Genomic DNA, 8,351 nt, shown 5'->3' with positions numbered 1-8,351 from the left:
TTCTGGTGAATTTCCTCTGCACCCTCACAAGGACGCTCACATTCTTTCTTAAGTGTGGTAAGCAAAACTGGAAGCAACACGCCAACTGGGGCCTAACCAGAGCTTTATAATGGTTCAGCATAACTTCCCTGCTTTGTACTCAATGCCTCTTTTTTTCAAGCCCAAGATCCCATATGCTTTGCTAACCACTCTCGCAATATGTCTTGCCACCTTCAAAGATTGATGCACATGAACCCCAAGTCCCTCTATTCCAACACACACTTTAGAACTGTGCCATTAAGTAAATATTGCCTCTCCCTATTCCTTATGCCAAAATACATCACCTCACACTTGTCACTATTAAATTCCATCTGCCACCTGTCTGCCCATTCTGCTCGCCTATCATTGTCCTGTTGCAGGCAGTTCATATCATCCTCACTGTTTGCCACTCCTCCAAGTTTGTTGTCATCGGGATATTTTGAGATTCTACTCAATATTCCAAGATCCAAGTCATTTATCTTTAGCAAAAAAAGCAGTGGTTCTAGCACTGACCCTTGGGGAACACCTCTGTCGACTATCCTCCAGTCTGACAAAGAATCATTTCATAAGACTCCCTGTTTTCTGTCCTTAAACCAATTTTCTATCCAATTGGACACTGACCCTCTTATACCACGAACCTCAATTTTGTTAACCGCCCTTTTATGTGGTACCTTGTCAAACGCTTCCTTAAAATCCATATAAACAACATCCACTGCATTCCCTTCATCAAGCTGCTCTGTTAGTTCATCAAAAAATGCAGTTAGATTAGTCAAGCATGAACTCCCATTTATAAATCCATGCTCACTCTACTTAATTAACTCGAACCTCTCCAAGTGACTGTTGATTTTTTACCCTGATTATTCTTTCTAAAACCTTACCCACCGCTGCTGTTAATCTAACTAGCCTGTAGTTAGCCGGACTGTCCTTACACCCTTTCTTGAATAAGGGTGTCGCATTTGCCACTGTTTACTCCTGGCACCTCTCCCGTATCCAGGGAAGATTGGAAGATTATGGCAAACTCTTCCATTATCTGCATCCGCATTTCCTTTCGCAACCTGGGATGCCAGCCATCCAGACCAGGTGATTTATCTACCCTAAGCACAGCCAGCCTTTTTAGTACCTCCCTCTCTCAATTTGTACCCTCTGCATTGACTCTACTCTCTTCACTTCGACTGATATTTTGTCAAATTCCACTTCCTTAGTGATCACTGATACAAAGTACTCATTAAGTAGATTAACATTGCCCTGCACCTCTAAGCTTATATTATCCTTTTTGTCCCTAATAGGCCCGACTCAACCTCTTACTACCCACTTATCATTTTCATGCTGCTCGAAGATTTTTGGGTTTCCTTTCATGTTGACTGCCAGTCTATTCTCATAGAAATAGAGAATAAGCAAATATAGAAGATGTAAGTATTTCCCATCCTTGATGAGGTGGAATTTTTTATGTTGTGGGTGGTAATGTCTTGGCCCACGAGTGTGGTGGAAGCAGAGAAAATCAATGATTTGAAAAGAAAATTGGATGGATACTTGAAGGAAAGAAACTTGCAGGAGGAAAGGGATCGAGCTGGTGAGTGGAACTGACTAGATTGCTCCGGGGAGAGCCAGCATGGACGTGATAGGCCAAATGACCACCTTCTATGTTGTAAATGACTCTGTGTTGTTTCTCAAATTCAATCCACTGGTGCTTGGTAAATAATTTCAAAGTAAATTGTGCAACTGGAAAATCAGAACCAAGGCAAGGGACGCATAAGGAAGCAAAATTGCTGAAACCCGGGATTGAACCAGGGACCTTTAGATCTTCAGTCTAACACTCTCCCAACTGAGCTATTTCAGCTCTACATTAACAATGGCTTGTTGTCCTTGTTTTGGAAGAAAATACATACATTCAAGTTTTCCAAAAAATTAAAGAACCCAACATGTGAGTAATATTCCCCATTGCTTTCTCAGTACTGATGGATTGTGAAGCGGGAGACAGCCAGAAGTGCCATTGAGCCGCACAGACCCCGAGCTGAGAATGAAATGAGATCAAATTCAATCTTTCATAGTGAGATGCTGCTGAGAGGTAAGAGTCCTGAATCAAAGCGAGACTTGCTCATTTCAAACACTCCCTGTACTCTCTGCTCATGAAGCCTTAAAAAAGGGAAAAACAGAATGGCACTCAAACTCACAACCCTGCCATTAAAAGTCTCATATTCGACTGACAGAACTGTCACTTCTACTCGGTCTCTTATTGGATGGATGCAACTCCAACGCAGGGATGGCATTCAAATCCTCCCATGGGTCCACATGTCAGACTGAGTTCCATGTTGTAGACTCAAGCAAAGGAAATCTGCTCACTTCCAAAACTATCAGCGAATTGAAGCTGATTACAATCAACATCATCAGAGGTCAGAACTACCTGGTGAAAGAAGGCACCCTGAAGAAGGATCCACAATTATTCAAAGGCATCGACAAAGTGAAAAACAAGAAAATCGATGAGTCAATGCAAGCCAAATAACAGAAACACTGAAGAATTCCATTCCATTCCAGTCCAGATGTTTTTGGAGTCAGGTCACAATTACAGCAACAACTTTATATTCCCACTTGGCTATCTGTACATTTAGTTAATGACAATTTTGTCGACAAGCTCTTTGAATCCAGTTGTCTGGTCCTCAAGCCAGCTCCGGATGGAAGTCAATTCCACCTTCTGCAAGGCTGAAACCAATAGATAACCTTAATCTAAAAATGCCAGCAGACCAGGGCTCGTCCGGGACTTGAACCCGGGATCTCTCGCATGTTAATTAACCATACTCCCTAAGCGAGAATCATACCCCTAGACCAACGAGCCACTGACAGGTCAGGCTTTATTAGCTGCTGTGGAATTTCACTGGAACCCCCCAGCCAATCATCCATTTTTTTTCAGATCAAAGCAACATCCTGCAAATGCTGAAATAAAAACAGAAAGTGCTGGAAATGTTCAGCAGCTCTGGCAGCATCTGTGCTGTGAGAAACACAGTTAACGTTTCAGGGCAATCACCTTTTGTTTCAGCCATCCTTTCAGACTGCTTCTGTCCATCCAATCTCACTTTCTATTCTATCCACATTCTAACCATTCACTACGTTACTACATTTTTCATGAATTCCTCATTTCTTTTATTAATGACAATTTTGTATTTCTGGCCTTTGCTTCAGACACCACCACAAGTGGAATCATGTCTCCATCTACCCAATCAAACCACTTCGCTGCATCCTCACATTGCAATGTTTCTTTAACCCTGACAGACTGTGGAGTTTCTGCTGCTTGATTGCAGTTCTTGCTTCCCGCCAGTAGATGTCACCTCACTCCAATACAGTGAAGTTTACAAATCTGAGAGAGACACAACAGGAAATAATTGTTCACATTATAGTGAATGTGTGGGATTTAGAAATACTCGGAGTGGAGACGAGTTATTATTGCACTCTGCTATTACATCTTTTATAATGGACTCCAGCATTTTCCCCACGACTGATGTCAGGCTAACCGGTATATAATTCGCTGTTTTCTTTCTGCCTCCTTTTTTAAATAGCGGAGTTACATTAACTACCGTCCAATCCATTGGAACTGTTCCAGAGTCGATAGAATTTTGAAAAAAGACCAGATATGCATCTGCTATTTCAAGGGCCACTTCCTTAAGTACTCTGGGATGTAGATTATCAGGCCCTGGGGATTTATCGGCCTTCAATCCCATCAATTTCCCAAACATTCCCTACTAATACTGATTTCATACAGTTCCTCCTTCTCACTAGACCCTATGTTCCCCAACATTTCTGGGAGATAATTTGTATCCTCCTTTGTGAAGACAGATCCAAAGTATGTATTTAATTGGTCTGCCATTTCTTTGTTCCCCATTATAAATTCCCCCGTTTCTGACTGTAAGGGGCCCACATTTGTCTTCACTAATCTTTTTCTCTACACATATCTATAGAAGCTTTTACAGTCAGTTTTTATGTTCTCTGCTAGCTTACTCTCATACTCTATTTCCCCCTTCTTAATCAATCCTTTTGTCCTCCTCTGCTAAATTCCAAACTGCTCACAATCTTCAGGTTTGCTGCTTGTTCTGGCCATTTTATATTTCTCCTCCTTGGATCTAATACTTTCCTTAATTTCTTTTGTAAGCCACAGTTGAGCCACCCTTCCTGTTTTACTTTTGCACAGACAGGAATGAACAATTGTTGTAAATCATCCATGCGCTCTTTAAATGCTAGCCATTCCCTTTCCACTGTCAACCCTTTAAGTAACGTTCCCCAATCTATCATAGCCAACTCCCGCCTCATACCTTCATAGTTTCCTTTGTTTAGATTCAGGACCCGAGTCTCGGAATCAACTCTCTCACTCTCCATCTTAATGAAGAATTTTATCATATTATGGGCGCACTTCCCCAAGGGACCCCACACAACAAGATTGTTAACTAATCCTTTCTCATTACACAATACCCAGTCCAGGATGGCCTGTTCTCTAGAGGTGTTATACACCTCTATCAATTCTCCACTCAATCTCCTTTGAGAAAGGCAGAATAATCCTAGCTTTTCCAACCTAACCTTGTAACTAAAATCCCCCATCCCTGGATCCATTCTGGTAAATCGCCTCTGCGTCCTCTCAAGGACCCTCACATTCTTTCTAAAGTCTGCTGAGCAGAACTGGAAGCAACACTCCAATTGGGGCCTAACCAGAGTTTTATAATGGTTCAGCATAACTTCCCTGCTTTTGTACTCAATGCCTCTATTTATAAAGCCCAAGATCCCATATGCTTTGCGAACCACTCTCGCAATATGACTTGCCTCCTTCAAAGATTGATGCACATGAACCCCAAGTCCCTCTATTCCAGTACACTCTTTAGAACTGTGCCATTAAGTATATATTGCCTCTCCCTATTCCTTATGCCAAAATACATCACCTCACACTTGTCACTATTAAATTCCATCTGCCACCTGTCTGCCCATTCTGCTAGCCTATCACTGTCCTGTTGCAGGCAGTTCATATCATCCTCACTGTTTGCCACTCCTCCAGGTTTGGTGTCATCGGGAAATTTTGAGATTCTACTCTGTATTCCAAGATCCAAGTCAATTACCTTGAGTAAAAAAAGCAGTGGTTCTAGCACTGACCCTTGGGGAACACCACTGTCGACTATCCTCCAGTCTGACAAAGAACCATTTAATAAGACTCGCTGTTTTCTGTCCTTAAACCAATTTTCTATCCAATTGGACACTGACCCTCCTATACCACGAACCTCAATTTTGTTAACCGCCCTTTTCTGTGGTACCTTGTCAAACGCTTCCTTAAAATCCATATAAACAACATCCACTGCATTCCCTTCATCAACCTGCTCTGTTCGTTCATCAAAAAATGCAGTTAGATTAGTCAAGCATGAACTCCCATTTATAAATCCATGCTCACTCTCCTTAATTAACTCGAACCTCTCCAAGTGACTGTTGATTTTTTACCCTGATTATTCTTTCTAAAACCTTACCCACCGCTGCTGTTAATCTAACTAGCCTGTAGTTACCCGGACTGTCCTTACACCCTTTCTTGAATAAGGGTGTCGCATTTGCCACTGTTTAATCCTCTGGCACCTCCCCCGTATCCAGGGAAGATTGGAAGATTATAGCAAGCCCTTCCGTTATCTGCATCCGCATTTCCTTTCGCAACCTGGGATGTGAGCCATCCGGACCAGGTGATTTATCTTCCCTAAGCACAGCCAGCCTTTTTAGTACCTCCCTCTCCTAATTTGTAGTCTCTCCATTGCCTCTACTTTCTTCACTTCAACTGATATTTTGTCAAATTCCACTTCCTTAGTGATCACTGATGCAAAGTACTCATTAAGTAGATTAACATTGCCCTGCACCTCTAAGCTCATATTATCCTTTTTGTCCCTAATAGGCCCGACTCAACTTCTTACTACCCACTTATCATTTACATGCTGCTCGAAGATTTTTGGGTTTCCTTTCATGTTGACTGCCAGTCTATTCTCATAGAAATAGAGAATAAGCAAATATAGAAGATGTAAGTATTTCCCATCCTTGATGAGGTGGAATTTTTTATGTTGTGGGTGGTAATGTCTTGGCCCACGAGTGTGGTGGAAGCAGAGACAATCAATGATTTGAAAAGGAAATTGGATGGATACTTGAAGGGAAGAAACTTGCAGGAGGAAAGGGATCGAGCTGGTGAGTGGAACTGACTAGATTGCTCTGGGGAGCAATGGACGTGATAGGCCAAATGACCACCTTCTATGTTGTAAATGATTCTGTGTTGTTTCTCAAATTCAATCCACTGGTGCTTGGGAAATAATCTCAAAGTTAATTGTGCAACTGGAAAATCAGAACCAAGGCAAGGGACACATAAGGAAGCGAAATTGCTGAAACCCGGGATTGAACCAGGGACCTTTAGATCTTCAGTCTAACGCTCTCCCAACTGAGCTATTTCAGCCTTACATTAACTGTGGCTTGGTGTCCTTGTTTTGGAAGAAAATACATACATTCAAGTTTTCCAAATAATTAAAGAACACAACATGTGAGTAATATTCCCCATTGCTTTCTCAGTATTGATGGATTGTGAAGCGGGAGACAGCCAGAAGTGCCACTGAGCCGCACAGACCCCGAGCTGAGAATGAAATGAGATCAAATTCAATCTTTCATAGAGAGATGCTGCGGAGAGGTAAGTGTCCTGAATCAAAGCGAGACTTGCTCATTTCAAACACTCCCTGTACTCTCTGCTCATGAAGCCTTAAAAAAGGGAAAAACAAAATGGCACTCAAACTCACAAAAATAACAGCAAAATACTGCGGATGCTGGAAATCTGAAACAAAAACAAGAAATACTGCAACCACTCAGCAGGTCTGGCAGCATCTGTGGAAAGAGAAGCAGAGTTAACGTTTCGGGTCAGTGACCCTTCTTCGGAACTGACAAATATTAGAAAAGTCACAGATTATAAGCAAGTGAGGTGGGGGTGGGGCAAGAGATAACAAAGGAGAAGGTGCAGATTGGACCAGGCCACATAGCTGACCAAAAGGTCACGGAGCAAAGGCAAACAATATGTTGATGGTGTGTTGAAAGACAAAGCATTAGTACAGATTAGGTGTGAATACACTGAATATTGAACAGCAGCAAGTGCAAACCTGAAAAAAAACCTGAAAAAAAACAGTGGGTAAGCAAACTGAACAAACTAAGATGAAATGAAATAAATGCAAAAAAAGATTGTAAAAAATGTAAAAAAGAATGTAAAAAAAAAGGAAGAAAAAATAACTAAAAATGAAAGTAAAATGGGGGGCTGTCATGCTCTGAAATTATTGAACTCAATGTTCAGTCCGGCAGGCTGTAGTGTGCCTAATCGGTAGATGAGATGCTGTTCCTCGAGCTTGCGTTGATGTTCACTGGAACACTGCAGCAATCCCAGGACAGAGATGTGAGCATGAGAGCAGGGGGGAGTGTTGAAATGGCAAGCAACCGGAAGCTCAGGGTCCTGCTTGCGGACTGAGCGGAGATGTTCCGCAAAGCGGTCACCCAGTCTGCGCTTGGTCTCCCCAATGTAGAGGAGACCACACTGTGAGCAGCGAATACAGTATACTACATTGAAAGAAGTACAAGTAAATAGCTGCTTCACCTGAAAGGAGTGTTTGGGGCCTGGGATAGTGAGGAGAGAGGAGGTAAATGGGCAGGTATTACATCTCCTGCGATTGCAGGGGAAGGTACCCTGAGACGGGGACGAGGTGGTGGGGGTAATGGAGGAGTGGACCAGGGTGTCGCGGAGGGAACGATCCCTTCGGAATGCTGACAGGGGAAGGGAGGGGAAGATGCGACTGGTAGTGGCATCACGCTGGAGGTGGCGAAAATGGCGGAGGATGATCCTTTGGATATGGAGGCTGGTGGGATGAAAAGTGATGACAAGGGGAACCCTGTCACGGTTCTGGTAGGGTTGGGAAGGGGTGAGGGTAGAGGTGCGGGGAATGGGTCGGACACGGTTGAGGGCCCTGGCAACCACAGTGGGGGGAAATCCTCGGTTGAGGAAAAAGGAGGTCATATCAGAAGCACCGTCATGGAAGGTAGCATCATCAGAGCAGATGCGTCGGAGAAGGAGAAACTGGGAGAATGGAATGGAGTCCTTACAGGAGGCAGGGTGTGAAGAAGTGTAGTCGAGGTAGCTGTGGGAGTCGGTGGGCTTATAATGGATGTTGGTAGACAACCTATTCCCAGAGATGGAGACAGTGAAGTCGAGGAAGGGAAGGGAAGTGTCAGAGATGGACCATGTGAAGGTGAGAGAAGGGTGGAAATTGGAAGCAAAGTTGATAAAGTTTTCTAGTTCGGGGCGGGAGCAGGAA

General features: G+C 43.2%; 3 non-coding genes across 3 annotated transcripts; all 3 read right to left on the bottom strand.

The window, feature by feature from the left end:
- Positions 1 to 1,782: 1,782 nt before the first annotated feature.
- trnaf-gaa (transfer RNA phenylalanine (anticodon GAA)) lies at positions 1,783 to 1,855 on the bottom strand. Its single transcript has one exon. It is a non-coding gene; the product is annotated as a tRNA-Phe (tRNA).
- A 904-nt stretch (positions 1,856 to 2,759) lies between these two features.
- trnap-agg (transfer RNA proline (anticodon AGG)) lies at positions 2,760 to 2,848 on the bottom strand. The gene is given in 2 exon segments: positions 2,760 to 2,795; positions 2,813 to 2,848. It is a non-coding gene; the product is annotated as a tRNA-Pro (tRNA).
- A 3,542-nt stretch (positions 2,849 to 6,390) lies between these two features.
- On the bottom strand, positions 6,391 to 6,463 carry trnaf-gaa (transfer RNA phenylalanine (anticodon GAA)). Its single transcript has one exon. It is a non-coding gene; the product is annotated as a tRNA-Phe (tRNA).
- Positions 6,464 to 8,351: the final 1,888 nt, after the last annotated feature.

This window comes from Heterodontus francisci, chromosome 35, assembly GCF_036365525.1.
Source record: "Heterodontus francisci isolate sHetFra1 chromosome 35, sHetFra1.hap1, whole genome shotgun sequence".
Classification (NCBI taxonomy): Eukaryota; Metazoa; Chordata; class Chondrichthyes; order Heterodontiformes; family Heterodontidae; genus Heterodontus; species Heterodontus francisci.
Note: the sequence above shows the minus strand (reverse complement) of the source record. Positions and strands in the feature narration are given on the sequence as shown.